We start from the raw sequence: 10143 nt of genomic DNA on the forward strand, positions 1-10143 counted from the left end.
AACACTCTGAAATTGGAACTCAAGCACAAGGAAAAATTTGGAAGAAACTCAAACACTTGGAGACTAAGAACGATCCTGCTCGGGCATGATTCAATAAATCAGGAAATCAAAAATCAATTTAAACAATTTATGGAGACCAACGAGAATGAAAACACAATGGATTAAAACCTATGGGATACTGCAAAGGCANTCCAAAACCTATGGGATACTGCAAAGGCAGTCCTAAGGGGGAAATACATTGCCATCCAAACCTCACTCAAAAGAATAGAAAAATCTAAAATGCAGTTTTTATGTTATCACCTCAAGAGGGTGGAAGGGCAACAAGGTGCAGTCCTAATCCACGCACGAGGAAGGAGTTGACCAAGATTAGAGCAGAAATCAATGAATGAGAACCCAGGAGTATGGTAGAGCAGATCAACAGAACTAGAATCTGGTTCTCTGAGGGAATCAATAAAATTGACAGACCACTGGCAAGCCTTATCCAAAAGAATAAAGGACCCAAATTAATAAAATTATGAATGAAAAGGGAGAGGTCACAACCAACACCAATGAAATTGGAAGGATTATTAGAAACTTTTATCAACAGCTTTAAACCAATAAATTAAGCACTCTGGAGGAGATGGAGGCCTTCCTAGAAACCTACGAACTACCAAGACTGAAACAGGAAGAAATTGATTTTTAAAACAGGCCAATTAATTATGAACAGATTGAGTGAGTGATAAACAACCTTCCAAAACACAAAACTCCAGGCCCAGATGGTTTTCCTGGGGAATTCTAACAAACGTTCAAAGAAGAAATAATACCTATTCTCCTAAAGCTATTTCAAAAAATAGAAACAGAAGGAAAGCTACCAAACTCATTCTATGAGGCTAATATTACCTTGATCCCCAAACCAGGCAAAGACCCCCTCAAAAAGGAGAATTACAGACCGATTTCTCTAATGAATATGGATGCCAAAATCCTCAACAAGATCCTTGNGCAAGATCATGGCTAATAGAATCCAACAGTACATTAAAAGGATTATCCATTATGACCAACTGGGAATCATCCCTGGGATGCACTGGTGGTTCAACATTCGCAAATTGATCAGTGTCTTAGATTTTAGCCAGAAAGAAAAATTCAAAAATCATATGATTCTCTCAATAGATGCAGAAAGAGCATTTGACAAAATACAGCATCCTTTCCTGATTAAAACCCTTCAGAGTGTAGGAATAGAGGGTACATTTCTCAATCTCATAAAAGCCATCTATGAAAAGCCTACTGCAAGCATNCCATCTATGAAAAACCTAGAGCAAATATCATTCTCAATGGGGAAACCTGGAAGCATTTCCCTTAAGATCAGGAACACAACAAGAGTGCCCACTCTCGCCACTATTATTCAACATAGTGCTAGAAGTCCTTGCAACAGCAATCAGACAACAAAAAGAGATCAAAGGTATCCAAATAGGCAAAGAAGAAGTCAAACTGTCTCTCTTCACAGATGACGTGATACTCTATACGGAAAACCCAAAAGAATCCACTCCCAAACTATTAGAAATTATAGAGCAATTCAGTAATGTGTTGGGATACAAAATCAATGCTCAGAAATCACTTGCATTTCTATACACAAACAATGAGACTGAAGAAAGGGAAATTAGAGAACCCATCCCATTTACAATAGCACCAAAACCCATACGTTACCTTGGAATTAACTTGACCAGAGACGTAAAGGATCTATATTCTAGAAACTATAAATCACTCTTGAAAGATATTGAGGAAGACATAAAAAGATGGAAAAATATTCCATGCTCATGGATTGGAAGAATTAACATAGTTAAAATGTCCATGCTACCCAGAGCAATCTACAATTTCAATGTGATCCCGATCAAAATACCAATGACATTATTCAAAGAACTGGAACAAATAGTCCTTAAATTTTTATGGAACCAGAAAAGGCCCCGAATCGCCAAGGTACTGTTGAAAAGGAAAAACAAACCTGGGGGCATCACAATGCCGGATTTCGAGCTGTACTACAAAGCTGTGATCACAAAGACAGCATGGTACTGGCACAAAAACCGACCCATAGACCACTGGAACAGAATAGAGAACCCAGAAATGGACCCTCGGGTCTTTGGGCAACTAATCTTTGATAAAGCAGGAAAAAACATCCGGTGGAAAAAAGACAGTCTCTTCAATAAATGGTGCTGGGAAAATTGGACAGCTACATGCAAAAGAATGAAACTTGACCACTCTCTCACACCATACACAAAAGTAAACTCCACATGGATGAAAGACCTCCATGTGAGACAGGAGTCCATCGAAATTCTAGAGGAGAACATAGGCAGCAATCTCTATGACATCGGCCAAAGCAACTTTTTTCATGACACATCTCCAAAGGCAAGAGAAACAAAGGATTAAATGAACTTATGGGACTTCATCAAGATAAAAATCTTCTGTACAGCCAAGGATACAGTCAAAAAAAACTAAGAAGAAGCCCATGGAATGGGAGAATATATTTGCATAGGACACTACAGATAAAGGACTGGAATCCAAGATCTACAAAGAACTTCTCAAACTCAATACACGAGAAACAAATAAACAAATCATAAAATGGGCAGAAGATATGAACAGACACTTTTCCAATGAAGACATACAAATGGCTAACAGACACATGAAAAAATGTTCAAAATCATTAGCCATCAGGGAAATTCAAATCAAAACCACACTGAGATACCACCTTACGCCAGTTAGAATGGCAAAGATAGACAAGGCAAGAAACAACAATTGTTGGAGAGGATGTGGAGAAAGGGGATCCCTCCTACATTGTTGGTGGGAATGCAAGTTGGTACAGCCACTCTGGAAAACAGTGTGGAGGTCCCTTAAAAAGTTAAAAATTGAACTACCCTATGACCCAGCCATTGCACTACTGGGTGTTTACCCCAAAGATACAGACGTAGTAAAGAGAAGGGCCATATGCACCCCAATGTTCATAGCTGCATTGTCCACAATAGCCAAATCATGGAAGGAGCCGAGATGCCCTTCAACAGATGACTGGATTAAGAAGCTGTGGNCAACTGGATTAAGAAGTCGTGGTCCATATATACAATGGAATATTACTCAGCTATCAGAAAGAACGAGTTCTCAACATTTGCTGCAACATGGACGGCACTGGAGGAGATAATGCTAAGTGAAATAAGTCAAGCAGAGAAAGACAATTATCNTATTATCATATGGTTTCTCTCATCTGTGGAACATAAGAACTAGGAAGTTCGGTAGGGGAAGAAATGGATAAAGGAACTGGGGGTAATCAGAAGTGGGAATGAAGCATGAGAGACTGTGGACCCTGAGAAACAAACTGAGGGCTTCAGAGGGTAGGGGAGTGGGGGAATGGGATAGATTGGTGATGGGTAGTAATGAGGACATGTATTGCATGGTTGCACTGGGTGTTATACGCAACTAATGAATCATCGAACTTTACATCAGAAACCAGGGATGTACTGTATGGTGACTAACAGACTATAATAAAAAACATTAAAATGAAAAAATGAGAAAGAAAAAAAAAGTCGCCAGGGGCTCGGAGGGCCGTGCTGGTTCTCCAGCCCTCAATGCTTGACGGCGGCCCATGGGGCACGGGTGGCGGCGCGGCAGTAGACTGAGTCCGGCACTGGGGCTCGGGTGTCCCCAGTTCCGGGCGCTGCGGTGACAGACCCCTGGGGACGGACCACTTGGAGGCCTACATAGACTTAGGTGTGGCCCCAGGAGCCTGGCAGGCCCGATCCGCCCACTGTGCGGCCAAAGGAGCGGAGGGCTGAGGTGAGTGTGAGGTGGAGGGGGAGCGTGGGACGAAGCTTAGTGGCATGGGGGGCCATCGAAGGTCGCGGGGGCTCGGGGGGCCCGGCTGGTTAACCTGTCCTGAATGCTTGGCGGCACCCCGATGGGCCCTGGTGCCTGCGTGGTGGCAGGCTGAGTCCAGTGCTGGGGCTTGGATGTCCCCAATCCTCTGCACTGGGAGGCCAGGCACCTGGAGAGGGGCCCCTTGGCCCCCGAACCAGGGTTAGGGTAAAGCTGCAGGAGCCCGGCAGGCCTGATCTGCTCACTGTGTGGCGAGCATAGTGGCGTGGCGTGGTGATGGCACAGGGGAAGTGGAGCGTGGGCCCAAGGCTGTGGCGCGGTGGGCACTTGAAGGTCGCAGGGGGCTCTGGGGACCCTGCCCATTCTCCTGCCCTGAATGCTCGGCGGTGCCCCAAGGAGCCCAGGTGGGTGTGTGCCGTTAGGCTGAGTCCTGCGCTGATGCTCATGTGTCCCCAATCACTGGCGCTGAGTCGCCAGGAGCATAGGGAGGTGCCCCTCGGCCGCAAACCTAAGGTTAGGGTTAGTCCCCAGGAGCATGGCAGGCCTGATCCGCCAGCTGTGCAGCGAACAGAGCGGTGGGCTGAGGTAAGGGTGTGGGGGAGGGGCAGCGTGGGCCCAATGGTTGAGGCTTGGGGGGGCCATCGAAAGTCATTGGGGACTCGGGGGGCCCTGCCCATTCCCCCGCCCGGAATGATCGTCGGCACCCCAAGGGTCCCGGGTGTGAGTGGGGCAGCAGGCTGAGTCCAGCGCTGGGCTTGGGGGTCCTCAATCCCCAGTGCTGCAGCGCCAGACCCCTGGGGAGGGGACCCTTGGCGGGGAACCTTGGTTTTGTTTGGGTTAGGCCCCAGTAACCTGGCAGGCAAGATCTTCGGGCTCTGTTGTGGGGCATATGAGTTAGCTTTGGCTAATGCAGAGGGTGCTTCCTTCTTTGAGAGGGCAGCGAGGGGACTGTGATCTGGGGGCTGCTGGACCCTCATCCCACACATCTGCAATCCCTGGGAGAGGATCCAGGCCTGAGGGCTTCTTCTGCAGAAGAGGAAAGGGGTCCTGGAGAGCCCTGGGTGCGGTGTGGGCACTGTGGGAGAGCACAGGGGGCTGGAGGGCAGCCTCAGCCCCTCACAGTCTTTCCCCATCTCCACCGCCTCCCAGCCCTGTCTCTCCCCCAATCCTGGCCCCCAGAACGAAGGGCATGGCTTCCACACATCTGGTGGAACATCAACACTGGGTGCTCAGCAGGTACTCAGGGGAGCCAGGGAAGGCTCGAGGACTGGACGTCCCCCACCCAAGGAAGGACCCCCTCTCCTGGCACGTACTGAAGGAGGCAGCACGTAGGCACAGGAGGGGAAGTGGGAGGTATTGGGAGGGTCCTGGGAAGGCCAGGGATGGGACAGAGTCCCTTTGTTCCCTCCTTGGTTGGATAGTCACAGAGCACTAGTGTGCACTGAGGACAATGGCCACGCCAGATATCCCACCCCTCCCTGCCCACATGCAGTGGAAGTCACGCCGCAAATGGGCAGGGAGACTGAGCAGGGCGTCCAGCTTCCTCTTGGAGAACAGAAATGGTCACACCAGGGGTCAAGGTCTCCCACTCACAGAGGCTTTGGGCCAGACCCTCCTCAGTGACCAGGCCTGCCTCAGGCAGGACTGCCACATCACAGGTGGTCATGGAGTAGGAATGGGCTCTGACAGCCAGGAGCCAGGGACCCAGGGGCCCAGGTTCCCACAGGGGTTCCCTGGGACATCAGTGTGGGAGGCACCCTCTCTTCTGACTCCTCTGCCCACATCTCTGTCCCCAAGGCCATCTCCTCCATCCTGGCCACCTGGCTGGGCCACTACCCTGAATATTTCTTCCAGCCCCCAGAATTTCCCTGCCTAAAGGCATTACTGGCATATGTATGGTGCAATGTGCTAGGCTCAGACCTGGAGCAATGTGCCTGGCTCCTCCTCTCTTGGCTGCGACATCTCAAGCCCGCTGAGCTGGAGGCTGGGGGTGAGGAGGACTGGGGGTGACTGATGGAGGCCTGTGGAGGGGAGACCGTGGGCCACACAGAGCAAGCCTCCACAGACTGCAGTGTGGCTGGGAGCAAGGAGTGGTCTCAGATCACTGTCCCCATGGGCTACAGTTTGGGGAGACCACCCAGGGACAGGTTCGTAGACTCAGACAATATTGAGTGGTGGGCAAAGTTGCCTTCATTTGGAAGAGACATGAAAAGACAATCATGATGACCATACTTTCTCTTCTTGGAGCGACAGCATCAGCCCCAGAGCGAGAGCCAGAACTGTGCCTAAAGCTAGTTCTAGCTCCCACTGTGGTGCCTGCTGAAGCTTCAGAGCCTGAGTTGGAAAATCCCATCACTGCTGCTGGAGCTCGGCATCTCAAAAGAGCAGGGATGTCACCTGCCATGTCGGGATCAGTGCAGCTGGTGTTCACAGCTCTGATCCACCGTGAGGACGTGCAAGAGTCACCTGCGCCTTTGGAAAGCCAGGAGCCTCAGCAGGCCCCAGCACCAGCTAGAGAGGTCTCTGAGGGGCCCCTGATGCCACCTGCCCTGTCAGACCCAGCACAGGAAATACACAGAGCTCTGACTACCTGTCAGCAGCTGCAAGAGCCACCTGCACCTTTTGCAGCCCTGGCACCCAAGCACGCTGCAGCACTAGCTATGGAGGTCCCTGAAGGGCCCCTGATGCCACCTGCCCTGTCAGAGCCGGTGCAGGACATACTCACAGTTCTGACTCCCTGTCAGAATTTCCAAGAGCCACCTGCACCTCAGGCAGCCGCGGAGCCCGAGCAGGCTACAGCACAAGTTATCGGGGATGCCGAGGGGCGCAGGCAACAACCTCTCTCAGTGGAGCAATGGGCCTCGGCCCTGGAGCAGCAGTTCCTGCTCGCTGAATCCCCAAAGGATGGCTTCCCCCCCATCATTCCAGTGTTTCTAATTTTTGTGTTGTTCATGCACCTATTTCATAGCTTAACATATTCTGGTCTATAAATAAAGGATAAATTGAGTTTTCATGGAAATTTACTCTGACCCTTTTAAATTGTACATCCAGGTGTCATTAGGCACAGAGTGTTTCACAACCTTGTCCTTCTACAATATTTCCCTCCCAGAGACTCCCGTGCCACTCGTCAGATACTGCTCATGCCCTCAGCCCAGTCCCTGCAGCCATGGCTCCCCTCTCCGCCTCTGTGAGTTACTTCTTCTGGGTTTTCATGTGTGTGGGATCAGATAGTGTGACCTTTTTGTATCTAGCTACGTAACCTATGAGTGATTCATTTTTTTTTCAGGTTTTTTTCTCTTAAAAAACAAACAAAAACAAAACAGAAACAAGAAAAAACCCATTTTACTACAAAAAAATATTCCTGATAAAATACTGCACATGTGAAGCCCCAAAATGAAATGTGTTCATGAAGTGAGATAGGCTTCCCTTTTCTTAAGTGTGACCCAAGAGCCAGAAATATCTGGGTCCATGAGACACCTTCAAAATCTTTCATTTGCCTGGATAGGCCAGGTTTCAATGATTCTAATGGGCATATTATAAAAATATTAAGACTGCATATTAAATCTTCCTCTTTATTACAAACACATCAGGTAATTAAAAACATCTCTAAGGTTTTAGCCAGATCACGTTTTGTTAGTTAAATAGTGATGTAAATATGAAGAAAGGAAGACACATTGCTTCTGCCTTCTACCATGATAGCCCATAACACATGGCGTCCCACTGCTAGTCCTTTCCCTCAGAGTGTATGGGTGAGTGTGTGCCAGGGAGGGGGTTTGCCTGTGTGTGGGACAGGGTGGGGCAGGGAGGGTTCCATAACTGGGCACTTGTTCGGCCTGAGGTCCCCACAGTGGACAAGCACTGCTACTCCTATCCCCTTCTGCATTTTCAGGGGCTACACATCATTTACTCAGCAGCACCACCTGCCAAACAATTGAGACATCTCCAAAGCTTTGGTTCTCATCCTTAAACTGAAGAGTACAATGTGCCCTAAATCTCTTTTGCTTTAGGACTGTTTCCTAATAGCACAAATTCTGGAACACACTTTTGTCCCATTGTTGGAGTATTAGCTGCAGGGTCCTCTATCTATACTTTCTTTCTTTCCGTGGAGCCTTGCTTGTGAAAGGAGGGTCCCCGGAGACTAGAGATGAACCCTGAAATCATGTGGAAGACAAGCCAGCAGTGAGGCCATCAGGCTACCTGGACGGGACCTGTGGAGCAGGGAAGCGCCTGCCCATACCGCATTCATGGATCCTCCCTCCGCAAGCATCCCTTCCTACACCCCCCCTGGTCCTGGAACACCCCTCATCCAGACCCCGTCCCGGGACACACCCCAGCCACTCCAGGCACTCCTGCTCTAGAACTCAGCTTCTAAGTAGAGCAACCGGGTCCTGCTTCCAGGCAAGCAGAGGAGTGTCAGCTGGGCCACACATGTCTGCTTGCTGCGGGTCCATCCTTTTTGGGCCCTCTCCTCGCAGGATGGAACCAATCTCTCATGGCAGCTCAGGTCAGTGTGTCACAGACATGACCTGAATATGTTCATCCACATGTCCACTAGGTGGCAACAGCAAGAACTGCTTGAACCTCTGTGAACAGGAGGGACCTTTACTGAGGAGGGAAGAGAAGGCTAGCAGGACAAAGCCAGAATTGACACCCCCACCCCCACTATGGGGTGTACGTGATATTCCTCAGGCACTCCTGGCTGCCCTAAAGGGCAAAGAAATAGTTAACCTATAGACACCACAATCCTGCAAGACTTAAGTCTCCCTCAGTTTCCCAATGTCTTAGCAGTTGACAAGAACCAAGCATTTCTATCAATAACTTAGCTTCCTGAAGGGAAAGTAGATACAATGAAATGTCCTTATAATCTGCAGCCTCCAGGAAGTTCCCAACCGTCTTAATGTCCGTGCCTTGCCAGAGGGCAAAACCACCTTCCCTAGACAATGGCAAGGCCTCTGTACCTTGTGAGTCTTCTTTAACATATGCAAGTATTATCTCAACCTCCCTTTTTCCTCACCTTCCCCCAACCCCATAGTCTATCATCAGCCACCCCTCACAAGCCGGGGCAGTAGCTCTTTCTGCCACGGGTCGTGTCATAAACCACCAATTTTGCACCAAAGACGTCTCAAGAATTCTTTCCTGGTCGTCGGCTCCAGACTCCACCCCAGTGAACCTCACCTATATTCCACAACCTCCTCATTTCCAAAGCACACCGGGTGCTCATGGAAGCTGCAGGATGGACAGGGCCTCAACCGGCGGCTTTGGCACTGGGCATAGCCCCGCCACGCCCCTCGGGCTCCTCCAGCAGTGACCGACCCCCTGCGCCTGCCAGCCCCAGNTGCCCCTGCCAGCCCCAATTCTTGATAACCCTGCAGTTCAGTTGTTGTGAGAGCGGTGCCTACGCTTCCTGCTCGAGACACAAGTGAGAAGAAGGGAGAGATCCCTCTCCTCGCACGAAGTCAGTTGACGGGGAGTCCAGTTGATCAGAAGCTCTACATCTGGGAGCCCTGCAAAGGACAGAAATGCTGTGACCCTCCACCAGCCCCAAGGAGCTCTGGTGCGGGGAGCAGGCGCAGGAGTCTACAGAACTTGGCACACAGCAGCATCACACCCCCAGGCCTACAGATGCGGGCGGCCCTTTTATCCTCACCCTCTCAAGAGGCAGGGAAAGCCCTCTGGGAACACAAGGCACACAGAGCAACCAGCTGAACCTGAGCACAATGGGCCCCCTGGCAAGGGGCAGCTCATCCCCGTCCAGGCTAAAACACCTGAGAATCAGCGCCTAGGCCCCTGCCCCCCCAAAACAAGGTGAAAGAACAAGTGAACAGCAAGTTTACAGACCAAAGATGATGGCCAAACTCCAGCGCTAGGGGAAAATAGCACCTAGAGCTCGAGGCTTTTTCCCATGGTTCATTTCTCTCTCCATTCAAATTTTTCCATTTCTTTTTTTTTCTCTTTCCCTTTCCAACTACCATTTTTTATGTTAGCAACTCTTCATTTTTCAATCTCTTCTGAACTTTCATTTTTACATTGACATTTTATACATATATTCTTCATTTTTGGATTCCTTTCGCTATATTCGATTACTGTATATATGAGTTTGGCTTTCTTTACAATTTTGGGATTTAGTGAATTCCAACAAACAGATCAAAAGACTCTCGGGACCAAGTGGATCACACTGTTTTGTCCACCCTGTGAGATCATAATCTCTCTCTCCCCCATCCATTCTTCTCTGGGAAAATTGACTAGAGGGAGGGATTGACAGCAAAAGAAAGAGCCAGAGGTAACACTCTCTGCCACTGATCTAATGCATAC

This window comes from Ailuropoda melanoleuca, unplaced genomic scaffold (assembly GCF_002007445.2).
Source record: "Ailuropoda melanoleuca isolate Jingjing unplaced genomic scaffold, ASM200744v2 unplaced-scaffold4548, whole genome shotgun sequence".
Lineage (NCBI taxonomy): Eukaryota > Metazoa > Chordata > Mammalia > Carnivora > Ursidae > Ailuropoda > Ailuropoda melanoleuca.